Source organism: Puma concolor, chromosome A2 (assembly GCF_028749965.1).
Source record: "Puma concolor isolate L17-30 chromosome A2, mPumCon1.1.hap2, whole genome shotgun sequence".
In the NCBI taxonomy this organism is placed as follows: Eukaryota; Metazoa; Chordata; class Mammalia; order Carnivora; family Felidae; genus Puma; species Puma concolor.
The window spans coordinates 45,894,088-45,911,757 of NC_141668.1; the positions used below are offsets into that span (position 1 = coordinate 45,894,088).

The 17,670-nt window shown below is 35.4% G+C and overlaps 1 protein-coding gene across 12 annotated transcripts in view; it reads right to left on the bottom strand.

The window, feature by feature from the left end:
* The window catches only part of BBS9 (Bardet-Biedl syndrome 9), a 454,270-nt gene that overhangs the window by 360,078 nt on the left and 76,522 nt on the right, over positions 1 to 17,670 (bottom strand). The window contains exon 1 of one of the 12 annotated variants that reach the window (XM_086692962.1): positions 1,438 to 1,859. The exons of the other annotated variants lie outside the window; for them this stretch is intronic. The gene's annotated coding sequence lies outside the window, so the exon portion shown is untranslated. Of the gene's footprint in view, positions 1 to 1,437; positions 1,860 to 17,670 lie in introns of those variants that run through there. 12 annotated transcript variants of the gene reach the window in all.

Genomic DNA, 17,670 nt, shown 5'->3' on the forward strand with positions numbered 1-17,670 from the left:
ACAAAAACAAATATGTTTGTATGCTCATTGAACAAGGTATGCCAGTGCAAGGTTGCTCAGCAAACTATTTACCCTTGGAGAAGAGTGAAATTTCATAGGCGGCAAGCAAATAAAAAAGGGGCTTTCAGTTCTTATTCTTTCTTTTACGAGAATGTATCAGTTTTGGGGGCGCCTGGGTGGCTCAGTCAGTTAAGCGTCCAGCTTCAGCTCAGGTCATGATCTCATGGTTCATGAGTTCGAGCCCCGTGTTGGGCTCTGTGCTGACAGCTCAGAGCCTGGAGCCTGCTTCAGATTCTGTGTCTCCCTCTCTCTCTGCCCCTCCCCCAGTCATGCTCGCTCTCGCTCTCTCTCTCTCTCTCTCTCTCTAAAATAAACATTAAAAATTTTTTAAAAAGAATATATCAGTTTTATGTTTTAATATATATAAAGAATTACAAAAAAGTTTATTAAAGGTTATAAAAAGAAAAACATTAAAAGCAATATATAGAGAGATTAACTATGATTTTTATGTATGCATAAAACATGAATTCTATGCCATTAAAAATGATGTACATTTATATTTATATTTATATTTATATTTATTGACATGGAAAGACAGAATTTATAACACAAAAAAGCTAGGACTGGACAGTATAGCTCATGTGTGTATAAATTAATCTATAAAATCAATTAATAAGCACAATTAATCATAAAACTTAGTATTAACCCACTCATGTAACTGTTTTTTATTCATTTAACTATATTTTCGATTTATAAATAATTATAAGGAAAAATACTCCTTACAGCAATTTTATTACACTATATAAAAGAACTATAAATCTAAAGTTCATGAATAAGTAATTGCTAATAGTTTATAATCACACAAAGTAAAAGGAAAAATAAAATTGTATATATGTATACACTATATATCTACATAGCCAAGTGCCAACTATTTCAGGTAAAGAACATTAAGAGTCAGAATTGTCCAGGTGAGCACCTCTGCTTTTCCACTTCACTTCCTGTATATGTACACACAATCTGTTACTTTGTATACATCAGTGCACAAAACGTTTCCATCTCCAGTCATGTATAGACTTTAAAAGACCAATCAATTTTGTCAAGGATAAAAAAGTTGCCAGTAAAGCCAAGAATTTAATTTCATGTCCTTCCAACAGAAGCTGCTGCATTCTAATGGACCTTTATAAAAATGCATAAAATAAGCATTACAATGAAAGAAAATGCCACAAAACTATTAAAATGATGAGTTTGAATCTTTTTAATGCACCATGGGCAGTCAACAGTTTTTTTAAATCCTGAGGCCCAAATGTACTGTAAGGTTTATAAGAGAAAACTCCACTCCCAAGTTTTAAATTCTCATTGCTTAAAAGTAATAATAAATTCCCTAGTGAAACACTGGGCCCTGGCTTTAATTACAAGTAAATGTACTAAGATTGCTACCTCCTACTGAAGAAAGTCAAGTCCTTCATGATCTACCTCCAGTGGACTTTCAAAAGATCTCAGATCTGAATCCTGTCTTAAAGAAAGAGGAAGGAGAAAAGAAAAATATTTATTTTCATGTGGAAAGGTAAGCAAAGTCACTTAACCTCCTTAATGCTGCCTAATGCAAAATTCTCATTCTCCAAAAAAGTAAAACATACTCTTCTTTGCGTCCATGTTCTGAGAGAACTAGTAAAATCCTTTGGCATAGTAAAATACTTGATGGCATCCCTCTAAGAAAATATTAAATGTACTTGTCACATGTCGAATTTAAAACCAAAATATATCAGCAATGACAAAATCAAGGAGAAGAAAAGATTACATTATAAAACCACTACTTTTATTATCATCCATTCACACGAATTCCTCTGATGATACCATGAATATAAAAAAAAATTAGTATTTCCCAAGAACTTTATTTTTTCTCTATTCCCTTGAGATTGCCATTATACTATTTAAACCCTGAAATCTTCAAACCTTTTAATATGTATTTATATATATATATACATATATACATATATATACACACACACATTTTTTCACATATGTATGTATATATACTCACACACATATACACAATATACACAGATACACAGAATTCTGACTGCCAATTTCCTTATCTGTAGGATGGGAAAAGTATCTATTTTGCAGGTTGTTAGAAAAATTAAGTGGAAACAGATGAAGGCACATGGCAGAATACCCAATACATAACTACAGCCTGAAATCAAAAATAATGTTGGTTTTTCTTAGCCTTTGGAAAAACAATAGAAATTTCAAAGTTAACAGTCTTGATTTTAAAATATCCTTAACAAAAGAAAAAAATCTGTAGTTTTCCTTCTTAAATCAAATACACTCTCCATCTAAGATATTTTAATGGTTCTCTATTGACTTTACATTTTGGGATGCCAGTTATATAATACCAGAAGCTTTCTTAAGGAAAAAAAAAAAAAGACGGCTGGTCTAACAAAAACATAAATGTATAAAACACAAATGTTGTTCCTCTTATAGAAAGTATCTATCTTTAATATCACACAAAATAAAATAGACCATTAGTCAATAAATCTCTACTGACTCCAAAAAAAGATAGCAAAAAGTCAATAATGAGAGCTCCCCTTTCCTAGATAAAATAAATAACATACAACCTTGAACAGATTATTTGAAACTAATAAAAATCTATTTGCAACCTGGTAACATTTTACTAACTGCTGAAATTAGTCAAAATTGCTGTAGTACATTCTAACAGAAAATAATAAAAGCAAAAATAAATAAATATTTCAGCAGCATCATTAACCACCTAAACTATCAACGCCAAGATCTAGATTTAACCTATAAGATTACTTCAATTTTCCAGATAATGTCTCACTTCTCAATCCCCTCTATTTCTCCAATAGACATGGCATGCATCATTCAGGGAAATTTCTAATTGTTAAATTCTGTTGCAAGTTTAAGTCAATGAATAAATGCTTCTTCTAACAAAATTCAATAATCATAATAGAATTATGGATTTAACATGGAAAGTCCTGAAAGCATTTTCTAAACAGATGAATTGTTTGAATTACTACTTTCCTTAGATTTCCCTACACATTTTTCCAATTATATACCAGACTATGGCTTCTGTTCAAACCTAGATTTCATTGTTTATAAAATTAGAAACAGATACAGATACATATAGAAACATATAGACACACACATAGGTAAACATAGGCACCTAGGCTATATATTATATATGAACAGTTGAAAGGTTTTATGTGCTATATAAGAAGGTACTTTACACACGTGAGGAAGTTAATGTTAATGTCTCAAATGGATAATTCATTCACAAACAAGCCTTATTTAATGTCACAGATATCCTCAATACATGCTATCAAAATTATTTACACAACTCAGTCAAAATCAAGTTAATTTTTTTTTAGTGGTACTGTATTTATTTATTTTAACGTTTACTTATTATTGAGAGACACAGCGTGAGCAGGGGAGGGACAGAGAGAGAGAGAGAGAGAGAGAGAGAGAGAGAGAGAGAGACAGAATCCCAACCAGACTCCAGGCTCTGAGCTGTCAGCACAGAGCCTGACGGGGGGCTCGAACTCACAAACCGCGAGATCATGACCTGAGCCGAAGTCGGACGCCCAACCGACTGAAGCCGCCCAGGCACCCCGTCAAAATCAAGTTAAATGAAAATACTAGTGAGCTCTAGCACCTTTATTATATTTAAAATTCAAGAACTATTTATAGTCATTGCTTGTAATTTTTAACCTAGAAAGGGAGATTCTATTTTAATCTAGTTTCTCTAACAGTTCACCAAAATCACTCTGCATTTTTATCAATACTTGATTTACAACTACATATTTTGGTTTATATCTAAATTTTAGGATTAAGGGTGATTTATATTTTATTCTTAATAATTTTCCGTGTTCCTCTAAACTGTCTTCAAATTACAGATGACCTCTGTAATTTAAAAAAGAAGTAATTTTAAAGCAATAGTTAAAACACTTGAATGTGAAACATAAATCAAAAAGCTTATTATTGGTCATTCTCTCAAAAGAAAATGTGCAATACCAAAGGGGTAACCTATGAATTTAATAGTTGTCATAGTTTGTCAAAAGTAACATATATTAAACTCTAATTCAGATCTAAGAGTTGTAATAGAAGAATGAAAGAGGGGTATAACCAACAAGAGAAAGGATGAAACCATATGATCATTTCATTGATACAGAAAAATCATTAGATAAAGTACAATATTCATTCATGATAAAAACCCTCAACAAAGCAAGCTTAGAGGGAACATACCTCAACATAATAAAGGCCATAAATGAAAAACCCACAGCTAAAATTATATTCAATGGGGAAAAACTGAGAGCCTTTCCCCTAAGGTGAGGAACGAGACAAGGATGTCCACTCTCACCACTTTTATTGAACATAGTACTGGAAGTCCTATACACAGCAATCAGAAAGAAAAAGGCACAAAAGGCATCTAAATTGATAAGGGAGAAGGAAAACTTTCACTATTTACAGATGACATAATAATATACATAGAAACCCTAAAGATTCCACCAGAAAACTACTAGAACTGATAAATTAGTTCAGTAAGGTCACAAAATACAAAATCAATATACAGAAATCCATAGCATTTCTACACACTAATAATGAAGCAGGAGAAAGAGATCAAGAAAACAATCCCATTTACAACTGTACCAAAAATAATAAATACCTAGGAATAAACTTAACCAAGGAGGTAAAAGACCTTTACTCTGAAATCTATAAAACGGTGATGGAAGAAATTGAAAACAACACAAACAAATGGAAGAATATCCCATGCTCATGGATTGCAAGAACAAATATTATTAAAATGACCATAATACCCAAAGCAATCTACAGATTTAATGTAATCCCTATCAAAATACCAACAGCATTGTTCACAGAACTATAAAAAATAATCTTAAAATCTGTATGGAACCACAAAAGACCCCAAATAGCTGAAGCAATCTTGAAAAAAAAAGGACAAAACTGGAAATATCACAATCCCAGATTTCAAGTTATACTACAAAGCTGTAGTAATCAAAACAGTATGGTACTGGCTCAAATACAGACACACAGATTAAAAAAACAGAACAGAGTCCAGAAATAAACTCACAATTATATAGTCAATTAATCTTCAACAAAGGAAGTAAGAAAATACAATGGGGGGGAAAAAGTATCTTCAACAAATGGTGTTAGGAAAATTGGACAACTACATTCAAAAGAATGAAATAAACTCAAAGTGGATAAAGGACCTAAAAGCGAGACCTGCAGGGCACCTTCATGGCTCAGTCAGTTAAGCATCCAACTCTTGATTTCAGCTCAAGTCATAATCTCACAGTTCGTGAGATTGAACTTTGCATTGACAGTGCAAGGCCAGCTTGGGATTCCCTCTCTCCCCTTCTCCCAACTCCTTCCCCACTTACTCATACGTGTGCTCTCTTTCTCTGTCTCTCTCAAAACAAACATACATACATACATACATACATACATACATACATATATATATACATACATACATAAATATGAGATCTGAAACCTAAAAATCCTAGAAAAGACACAGGCAGTAACTTCTCTGACATTGGCCATAGCAACATTTTTCTAATATGCCTCCTGTGAAAAGGGAAAAAAAAGTAAAAATAAACTATTGGGACTACATCAAAATAAGAAGCTTCTGCACAGCAAAGGAGAATCAACAAAAATAAAACAATCAACAAAACTAAATGACAACCTACTGAAGATAGAATAAGTTTGCTAATGATATATCTGATAAAGGATTAGTATCCAAAATATGTAAAGAACTTATACAACTCAACACCCAAAAAACAAATAATCCAATTAAAAAATGGGCAAAAGACATGAACAGATATTTCTCCAAAGAAGATACACAGATGGTCAACAGACACATGGAAAGATACTCAACATCACTCAACATTAGAGAAATGCAAATCAAAACCACGATGAAATATCACCTCACAACTGTCAGAATGGCTAAAATCAAAATCACAAGAAACAAGTGTTGGCAAGGATATGGAGAAAAAGGAGCCCTCTTGCACCGATGGTGGGAAGGCAAACTGGTGCAGCTACTAAAGAAAACAGTATGGAGGTTCCTCAAAAAATTAAAAATAGAACTACCATATGATTCACTAACTCCACTACTGGGTATTTACCCAAAGAATATGAAAATATTAATTCAAAACGATATATGCATCCCTATGTTTATTATAGCATTATTTACAATAGCCAAAATTATTTACAATAGCCAAATTACAATAGCCAAAATAAATAGCCATTATTTACAATAGCCAAACAGCTCAAGTGTCCATCAATAGATTAATGGATAAAGAAGATGTGTGTGTATATGTATACACATACACAATGGAATATTATTCAGCCATAAAAAAGAATGAAATCTTGCCATCTCTAATAACATGTATGGATCTAGAAAGTATAATGCTAAACGAACTATGTCAGAGAAAGACAAATACCATATGATTTCACTCATATGTGGGATTTAAGAAACAAAACAAATGAACAAGGAAAAAAGAGACAAATTAAAAAAGACTCTTAACTATGGAGAGCAAACTAATGGTTACCAGAGGAGAGGTAAGTACGATGAATGAAACAGGGGTGGGAATTAAGAATAGACTTATCTTGGGGCCCCTGGATGGCTCAGTTGGTTGACCATCTGACTTTTGATTTTGGTTCAGGTCATGATCCCAGGGTCGTGGGATTGAGCCCCATGTCAGGCTCTGTGGTGAACATAGAGCATACTTAAGACTTTCTGTCTCTCTTTTCCTCTGCCCCACTCACTCCCCTGCTCACTCTCTCTTTCTCTCTCAAATAAAATAAAAATAAAAATAAAAATAAAGAGTACACTTATCCTGATGAGCACTGAGTAATGTAGAGAATTACTGAATCACTTTTTTTTTTAAGTTTTTATTTAAATTCCACTTAGTCAACATACAGTGTAGTATTAATTGCAGATGTACAATACAGTGACTCAGCACTTCATACTACAGCCGGTGCTCATCACAAGTACACTCCTTAATCACTATATTGTATACCTGAAATAACATAAAACTGTATGTTAACTATACTAGAATTAAAATAAATATCAATCAATCAATTAAACAATAAAAGGAGGGGTATAAGTTATACGTAAGATGTAGTCCTTAATTTTTGTTAACATTAATCCTATAATGTAGAGTAGCAAGGGTGATTTTGCTCCCTGGTTGGTTGTCACACTGGGTGGGGGAGGAGGTGGGTATTACTACTATCTAATGGGTAAAGACCAACATCCTGCAAAGGCACAGGCCAGCCTCCAAAACAAATAATCATCTAGACCAAAGTGCCAACAGTGCCAAGGGTAAGAAACCCTGAAGTAGAGAAAATAAACCTCTTATGTTTAAATTATAAATCAAAACCCTAATGACAACAGTAATTAATTTTCATTTAAAAAGTCATTCTTATCCACTGCTTTTGAAGCACACACTAGTTACTTTTTTTTTTTTTTAATTTTTTTTTTCAACGTTTATTTATTTTTGGGACAGAGAGAGACAGAGCATGAACGGGGGAGGGGCAGAGAGAGAGGGAGACACAGAAGCGGAAACAGGCTCCAGGCTCCGAGCCATCAGCCCAGAGCCCGACGCGGGGCTCGAACTCACGGACCGCGAGATCGTGACCTGGCTGAAGTCGAACGCTTAACCAACTGCGCCACCCAGGCGCCCCCCACACTAGTTACTTTTTAAAACAGTTTAGGGGCACATGGGTGGCTCAGTCAGTTGAGTGTCGGACTCCTGATTTCAGCTCAGGTCATGATCTCATGGCTCGTGAAATCGAGCCCCATGTTGGGCTCTGTGCTGACAACCCAGAGCCTGTTTAGGATTTTCTCTCTCCCTCTCTCTATGCCTCTCCCTAGCAAGTGCACACCAATGCACAATCTCTCGAAATAAATAAATAAACTTTAAAAAATGAACCTGTGATATATTTTATCTTCCAAAATAGCTCTATGCACCAAAACAACCGAAAAGCAATAACCAACCAGGCACAATGAGTACCCCTTGTGCCCAGACTGTGATCTTCAAATGGCATTTGATAAAAAGAAACAGCCTCCTTTAAAAAAAATTATTGATTCCAGTTCTGGAAGATGAGGCTGGGACATCTCATAACAGGAAGAAAGAAAGCTGACAAAGACTACTGGTACTATGTCAAAGGGCTCAGGGGCCAACTTGAAGAAGCTCCCTTGGCCAAACATGAGATGATTATTAGCATCAATAAAAATAGTAACTTCAATAAATTGAAAATGCATCAAATATTTAAATCCATGAGTTTATAATAATATGCAAAGAACAAAAACAACAACTAATTTATCATCTTGGGAGGATGCTAGGGAGCCAACTCTATTTCAAAATAGAGAACCAAGCATTTATCCTGGCTTTCTTATATGAAATGTACCTGTGGGTAACCAAAGAGTTGGTTAATTTATTGATAATTTATTAAAGACTTATTCTTTTAGATGTATTTCAGCTAATATATAATTAAGGAATAGTAAAATCAGAATATAACCATTTAGAATCCCTAATAAAATAATGATCTAGGCAATGATCATCAATGGCTATTGACAAGACAAAAAGAGAGACAACCAGGCATCTTGTGCCTCCTTACAGAGGTTCACATACCAGTTGTGAAGCTGTCTTGCCAAAAAATCTAATCTGAGGCTGATAAACCTTCCAGACTGAATTACAAATTCATAAACATGAAGGACAGAGGAACTAATCTATAAGACACTATGGGACACAAGGAGCAATATCCAGACTGTGAGAATTAATAGGACAAACAATTTAACCTACTCAAAAAATATCTTATAGAGGAGAGTGAGAGAGACAAGAGACAAAGAACCCAATTTTCACCTGTTAAGATATTTAAAGGAATAAAAGCCAATAAAACTTGGTATTATCCACTCAGGTCCAAACTTCAGCTCTGCACTTAGTAGCTGTGTAAACTCAAGCAAGAAATTTTAATTGATAAACATCAGTCTACTCATCTATGAAATGAAGTTAATCACACTGATTTGACAAGATTGTTGGGCAATTATTTTTTTTTTCAACGTTTATTTATTTTTGGGACAGAGAGAGACAGAGCATGAACGGGGGAGGGGCAGAGAGAGAGGGAGACACAGAATCGGAAACAGGCTCCAGGCTCTGAGCCATCAGCCCAGAGCCCGATGGGGGCTCAAACTCCCGGACCGCGAGATCGTGACCTGGCTGAAGTCGGACGCTTAACCGACTGCGCCACCCAGGCGCCCCAAGATTGTTGGGCAATTAAATAAGACACTGCATACAAAGACATTAACACAGAGTCATTCATAAAATATGCCTAATAATGTAGCTATTATTAGCAGTATAAATAAAAAATCTCATATTAGAATTTTTAAAATACAAATCTAAATAATCACAAAACTGTATTCAAAAGTAAATACCACATTCACACCCTAAGATCCATTTAAGAAAACATGAAGAGAGAGGAACAATTAACTTTAAATATGCCTCAGTTGGGGCGCCTGGGTGGCGCAGTCGGTTAAGCGTCCGACTTCAGCCAGGTCATGATCTCGCGGTCCGTGAGTTCGAGCCCCGCGTCGGGCTCTGGGCTGACGGCTCAGAGCCTGGAGCCTGTTTCCGATTCTGTGTCTCCCTCTCTCTCTGCCCCTCCCCCGTTCATGCTCTGTCTCTCTCTGTCCCAAAAAAATAAATAAACGTTAAAAAAAAAAAATTTTTTTTTAAATAAATAAATAAATATGCCTCAGTCAATTTTAAATCTATGTTAATGGATAGGGACAAACATTCACTAACTATAGAGATTAGAAAATCAAATTGATAATTGTTACTACTTAGTTCACTATTAAGTGGCACAAGCCTTTGGACCAAAAGCTATCTGCAAAACAGACTCACCTATAATAAATATTAAATAACCACTTAAGTTTTTAGTATTCTAAACTAACAGAAGTTATGTCAGGCATCATAGATGAAGAGAGAAAAGAAGTCCTTGATCTCAAGGAACTTATAGTCTAGTGAAAGAAACAGACAAAAAATTACACAACAGTATGATATATGTTATATAGAAGCACACAAATGGTCTTAAGAGTTTCACATAAAAGGCATACCTAAGACTGGAGAAAGAGGGCAAAGGTAGGTGTAACAGATTTCCAAGTCCTCCTACCAAAAAAAAGTGAAACCTGAATTAAATTTTGAAGGAGTGGGATCTGGTTAAATGAAAAACTGAGGGATGATGATGTATTTCACTGTGTATGCAGAAGTATAAGAAAGTATCTGAAGTAAGATCAGACCAGAGAGCTTAGAAGGGCCAGCCACTCATATAAGCCCTCTTATTCTTCTTACAAGTGATGGGAGCCATGAGGAATTTTAAGCAGGGCAAAGACATGATCAGGTTTGTGCTCTGAAAGATTACCTTAAAGCAGCAGAATGGAGAATTGGAAGGAAGGAATAAACAGGGAGCCTAGAGTGCAAGATAAGCGGCACAGAGTAAGGAGGCTCTTTTAATGTAGATGAGAAACAGAAAATCCAAATTAAGGCAATGATGGTAGAAATGATGATGAGGCAACTTATTTCTCAATTTTTTTAAGTTTATTTATTTCTTTTAATAATCTCTACATCCAATATGGTGTTTGAGCTCACAACACCAAGATTAACAGTTGCATGAGTCACATGCTCTTCCACTGAGCCAGCCAGGCACCCCATTATTCCTCCATTTTCTATGTGATTAGAATTCTTTGTTGGGGGAACCTGCAGAACCACCAGAAATCAAGGCCAAAAACCCTAACCCTTCAATTCATGGGGTAATAAAGATGTCACCCAACCCCATCCATTATGTTAGCTATTATGGGAATAGCTAGAAACTATTCCCCGATTTTTTCTGAAACTCAACCATAAAACAATTTGATGACTTGATTATAACAGAAAGAAAACAATTTTAAAGACAGAATTCCATATAATCTCCATCATCCCTATCCAAAGTCATGTGCATGAGTCTTTGACTTCTTAGACAAAGAAACAAACACATAAAGACCTACAACTGGAAATGAGAAAATTTTTCCATTTTCAACAGAGTCCATGCTACATAGATAAGAGACTAAAGTTATAGTCATATGCACCACAACGTCTGCTACTGCTAATCATACATCGGCTTCCTTTCATTTGCAAAGACCCCCTCATTTCACTGTGTATATACTACAATGTTTTCCTCTTAGGGTTCAAATTCTTATACTGTTATTTGATCTTTAATCAGTAACACTTCTTTTATATATATATAAATATATATAATAAAATATATATACTATAAATATATATATAAATATAAATAAAATATATATATAAGAAGTGTTACTGATTTATATATATATATAAAATGATATGTATATATCCCCATATATATATATGTGTATATATATGTATCTTTATATATATACATTATATATTGGGACAGACAGACATAGAGATAGAAACAGAGATGGTTGTTTTTTCCTCAAATATAAACATGATTGCCATTCAAAATACTCTCCTTATTTAAAATACAAAAATACAAATGCATTTCCAAATTCAAACTTGCCACATACCTCAGTGAAGTAGAGTAAATTCTGGCAAGATTTGCTAAGGTTGTTAAAATTTTTTCAAGAGCGGGCATCTGGGTGGCTCAGTTGGTTAAGCATCTAACCCTTGATTTCAGCTGAGGTCATGATCTCACGGTGTGAGACTGAACCACACTTAAGGCTCTGAGCTGGGTGTAGGGTATGATTAAGAGTCATTCTCTCTCTCTCTCTCTCTCTCTCTCTCTCTCTCTCTCTCTCCATCTCCTTTTACTCCTCCCCTGTGCACACGTTCTCTCCCTCTCTCGCTCTCTCGCAAAAGAAAAAAAAATGGGACTTAAATTCTATAATGACAGGGGCGCCTGGGTGGCGCAGTCGGTTAAGCGTCCGACTTCAGCCAGGTCACGATCTCGCGGTCCGTGAGTTCGAGCCCCGCGTCGGGCTCTGGGCTGATGGCTCAGAGCCTGGAGCCTGTTTCCGATTCTGTGTCTCCCTCTCTCTCTGCCCCTCCCCCGTTCATGCTCTGTCTCTCTCTGTCCCAAAAATAAATAAACATTGAAAAAAATATATTAAAAAAAAAAATTCTATAATGACATAAGCAATTTGTACCAAAAAAATTTTTAAGAGGTTATAAGCAATTATAAGCAATTCACTCTAGTATATGAACAATACAAAAGCTTTATTTTCAGTTACATGAATTACCTGAAGCACTCTAGATCTACTCCAAAATTAAAATGCTCTACAATTTCTGTCTAGCAACAAAGTTGTTAATTTATTTTTTTAATTAATTTTTTTTTAATTTACATCCAGGTTAGTTAGCATATAGCACAAAAATGATTTCAGGAATAGATACCACTGATTCATCCCCTATGTATAACACCCAGTGTTCATCCCAACAGGTATTTCCCTTAATGCCCCTTACCCATTTAGGCCATCCCTCCACCCAAAACCCCTCCAGCCACCCTGTTTGTTCTCTGTATTTAAGAGTCTCTTATGTTTTGTCCCCCTCCCTGTTTTTATATAATTTTTGCTTCCTTCCCTTATGTTCATCTGTTTTGTCTCTTAAAGTCCTCATATGAGTGAAGTCATGTGATATTTGTCTTTCTCTAATTTCACTTAACATAATATCCTCCAGTTCCATCCACATAGTTGCAAATGGCAAGATTTCATTCTTTCTGATTGCCGAGTAATAGTCCATTGTATATATACACCACATCTTCTTTATCCATTCATCCATCAATGGACATTTGGGTTCTTTTCATCCTTTAGCTATTAACGATAGTGCTGCTATAAACATTGGGTGCATGTGTCCCTTTGAAACAGCACACCTGTATCCCTTGGATGAATACTCAGTAGTGCAATTGCTGGGTCGTAGGGTAGTTCTATTTTTAATTTTTTAAGGAACCTCCATACTGATTTCCAGAGTGGCTGCACCAGTTTGCATTCCCACCAGCAGTGCAAAAGTGATCCTCTTTCTCCACATCCTCACCAATATCTGTTGTTGCCTGAGTTGGTAAGGTTAGCCATTCTGACAGGTATAAGGTGGTATCTCACTGTGGTTTTGATTTGTATTTCCCTGATGATGAGTGATGTTGAGCATTTTTTCATGTGTCCATTAGCCATCAGGATGTCTTCTCTGGAGAAGTGTCTATTCATGTCTTTTGCACATTTCTTCAGAGGATTATTTGTTTTTTGGGTGTTGAGTTTGTTAAGTTCTTTATAGATTTTAGATACTAACCCTTTATCTGATATGTCATTTACAAACATCTTCTCCCATTCCATCGGTTGCCTTTTAGTTTTGCTGACTGTTTCCTTAGCTGTGCAGAAGCTTTTTATTTTGACGAGGTCCCAATAGTTCATTTTTGCTTTTGTTTCCCTTGCATCCGGAAATGTGCAGCCAAGGTCAAAGAGGTTTTTGCGTGCTTTGTCCTCTAGGATTTTGATGGCTTCCTATCTTACATTTAGGTAGGATTGTGCTGGCTTCCTGTCTTACGTTTAGGTCTTTCATCCATTTTGAGTTTGTTTTTGTGCATGGTGTAAGAAAGTGGTCCAGTTTCATTTTCCTGCATGTTGCTGTCCAGTCTTCCCAGGACCATTTCCTGAAGAGACTGTCTTTATTCCATTGGATATCCTTTCCTGCCTTGTCAAATATTTTGGCCATACATTTATGGGCCCATTTCTGGTTCTCTATTCTGTTCCATTGATCTGAGTGTCTGTTTTTGTCCCAGCAAAGTTGTTAATTTAAAAGCAAGGGAGTTATCTCATGAAGGCCATAATCTCCCACAATAGAAAGCAGTTTCCCCTATTTTTTTCTTATTATTAAAATGAAATAAACAGAAGACACTTTAATCCCAAACAAAATTATTTTTTAAAAATTTAACGTTTATTTATTTTTGAGAGAGAGAGAGAGAGAGCAGGGGAGGGGCAGAAAGAGAGGGAGACACAGAATCTGAAGCAGGCTCCAGATTCTGAGCTGTCAGCACACAGACCAAAAAGAGGCTCAAACCTACAAACTGGATGATCATGACCTGAGCCGGTCAGAGGCTTACCCAACTGAGCCACCCAAACGAAACTATTTTAAAATAACTACTTTTTGAATGGAGTTCACTGTATTTGGTGACTTCAATCTTATACATATTTTTAAAAACTAACATATAATTAGCATATACATTCATTCCAGACATTGATTACTTACTGTATGACTGGAACTGGGCTATGTAATAGAGATTTTAAAATATGAATAAAATATAGTGACCTTGATCTCAAGAAAGAAATACTGGGATTAAGAAATATTGAAACAAATCATTACACCATAACTTAATACATGCAATAATTAAAGGCAAGGTATAAACAAATTCCTTAGAAATAAAGAAGCAGAAATAACCAAACCAGAAGCCAGACAGGAGGGCTTCATGGAGAAAGTGACACCAACAGAGGTGAACCTTCAAAAAGGCTCTGGCTGCCATCAGCTGGTAAAGGCAACTCAGACAGGAGAAATTCAACACACAAAAAGCACTGCTAAGCTTGTAAGAGAGGCTTTAGATTTTTCTCTTACACTTTAGAAAAGGTACATGGCTTTAATTTTGTAGTTGTCAAACAAATTTCTTAGTCTAAATCAAAACCATAAAACATGATTTCTTTCCCCTACTCTTCGCCAAGTGAAATTTTATAATTTGCATTTAAAAGGTGGGCTTGGAATGTTTCTTTTTATTGTTGTTACTTCATGCTAATCTCAGAATTAAGAAGGGCCTTGGCATTTGTTTTGCCCTAGTTGGTATAAGATTAAACATAAATTGGTAAACACATGAACTGGGTACCTTACAATAGGCAAATAATATATGTATAAAAGAAGGTAACACCTACATCTCATTACTTTACTAATAAAATCATAGTATGCCTGAGAATCAACTATCTTCACATTTCATAAACGTGATTGTGCTCAAAACAACTTAAATCCAACCTTTATGTTTATGGACATAATTGTGTACAACATAGTTTTATATATAACAAAAATCACCTCAATGGTGAAGACAGTCTAACCACAACAAACTGGCTAATATCAAAGCAAATGCCAAGTGCAAGTCAATTGGGAATAGCCCCAACATCCCAACCCACCAATGCTTTTCACACTCAGCATTACAGGGTCAGTCAAAAAGTATCATTGGCAGCCATTCTGAATCACTCAACATGGAAACTGTCATGACACCAACTCACACTCTTATTTGAAGATATGTTGACCCCAAAAAGCAATAGAGGTGTGAAATGTGCACTCTGCCATTTGTCAGCTATATGTCCTTAAAGAAATTACTTAAACCTTACTTTCCTCATTAAACACATTACAGTTATACAACTCTCAGCAAAATAAGTGGCAATAGGAAGCACTAAATAAATGCTGCTACGAGACCTTCAACTGATACAGGTGATTACATGAGGTCAGTTAATCACCAATAAAGCACTTAGCACAAGTCAGCATGTAACTCATGTCAGTTTCTGATGTTGGTTTCTTTCCTTTCTTAGGACTGGGACACTAGCATTTATTTACCTTATAACTCTAACAGTATCTAACAAAGAGCTTCCCAGAAGAAGCCTGTATAAATCCTAACTAAATAAGATGTAACTACTTCTAAATATTCAGCAATCTTTGAATGTCACCTGTGGTTCGTAGCTCTGGCTTCATCAGTTCAGTTACTGTGCGCTATAAAAATAATACTCTGGGGGCGCCTGGGTGGCGCAGTCGGTTAAGCGTCCGACTTCAGCCAGGTCACGATCTTGCGGTCCGTGAGTTCGAGCCCCGCGTCGGGCTCTGGGCTGATGGCTCAGAGCCTGGAGCCTGTTTCCGATTCTGTGTCTCCCTCTCTCTCTGCCCCTCCCCCGTTCATGCTCTGTCTCTCTCTGTCCCAAAAATAAATAAACGTTGAAAAAAAAAAAATAATACTCTGAATTTACAAAAAGTGGCTTTCTTATCAGGAGCTTAAGCCACTTCTAAACAATAGTTCATTACTGACAATGACAGGATCAGACAAATACACAACCATATTCTAAGGGAAACCACGGCTAAAAAGAGGATATGTTTTATGCTGACAAAGTCATTCAATGGCAAAACAAAGACTCAAACCCCAAAATTTTTGCCTCAAGTTGATAGTTTTTTCCAGCCCAGATTGAATTTCCTCAAAGGACAAAAGTAACATTGATTCACATCAATTTTCCAAGTCTTCACTCAGTACATATAAAACCTACATACAGTTGTGATTAAACATTCATAAAAGGAACAATGTCAAAATCTTTTCTTTATTAAGTTATACCAATATATCCTTTGCTGTAATGTCTGAGGTTGATTCCATATCTTTTTGCTCTTTGAGGGGCATTGGATTATATTAAGTGTAATTATTTTTAAACCTACTACAAATAATAAAACTGTACACAAAATTTAATGTTTTCATCTTACAAGTTTTATAGTTTATCTTGTTTCCTCTGGCCATTTGCTTTTGATGTGCAGCCAGTGAATGGTATGTTTTTTTATGTTTCATATTTTAAAATGCAGTCTTCCAAAAGCTCAGCCAGAAATGTCCATTGCAAAAAACTTACTTCAGCCAGTTGGCTTTGTCAGTGACATATGTGCAAAGTGAAAATGTAACCAATAGTGATTTTCTGCAGGTCAGATGGAATCACTTAACATACTCAACATGGTTTCCAGTCTATGCCTCAAGAGGAATGTCCTTCAGCTAGCAAGTGTTTCTTTTAAACATCAGACCAGCTACTGTTGTTTCAACATCAGTGTTATCTTGGCATGGTTAGGATATATGTACATTCTGAGGATTATAAATGCTATCTTGTATCAAAATATAATTGGAATGTATCTGCATTATAAACATTGTATGAAGTCAATACAAAATTTAAGTAACCAGCAGATAGTATTTGGAGAACTAAAATTTTTGAATTTTAATCATTTCCACTGTTTTCAAAGCGGAAGCCCCAAATACTCCACAGATACAATAATGGCTCATGTGATCAGAAATACTAAATGTCAAAACAATCACTTTTAGTGTTAAAAATTAGGAACTGCAAATAATCTTAAGTATGCTACTCTCTGTCCCATAACAAATGCCTGTTTTTAATAAAAACTACCATAAATAAATCAATATATGAGAAAATATCAATTATTAAAAATGAAGTATCAAATTTCACCAAACATACTCCTTAGTTTTAATAAGGCAATCTCAGTTTCAGAAAATGATCAATAAGGAGTACCCGGTGGCTCAGTAAGTTAAGCCTCTGACTTCAGCTCAGGTCATGATCTCATGAGCTCAGGTCATGATCTCATGAGCTCAAGCCCCGTATCAGGTTCTGTGATGACACCTCAGAGCCTGGAGCCTGCTTCAGATTCTGTCTCCCTCTTTCTCTCTCTGTGCCCTTCCCCACTCATGCTCTGTCTCTCTCTCTCTCAAAAATAAGTAAACATTAAAAAAAAAAATCAGTAAAACAAAAAGCAATTTGGTCCATCCAAGAGATCCTTTCTTTCACACACAGCAATAAGTTAGGCAAACACACACATCTATTCCATCAAAGTCAAAGTTCTC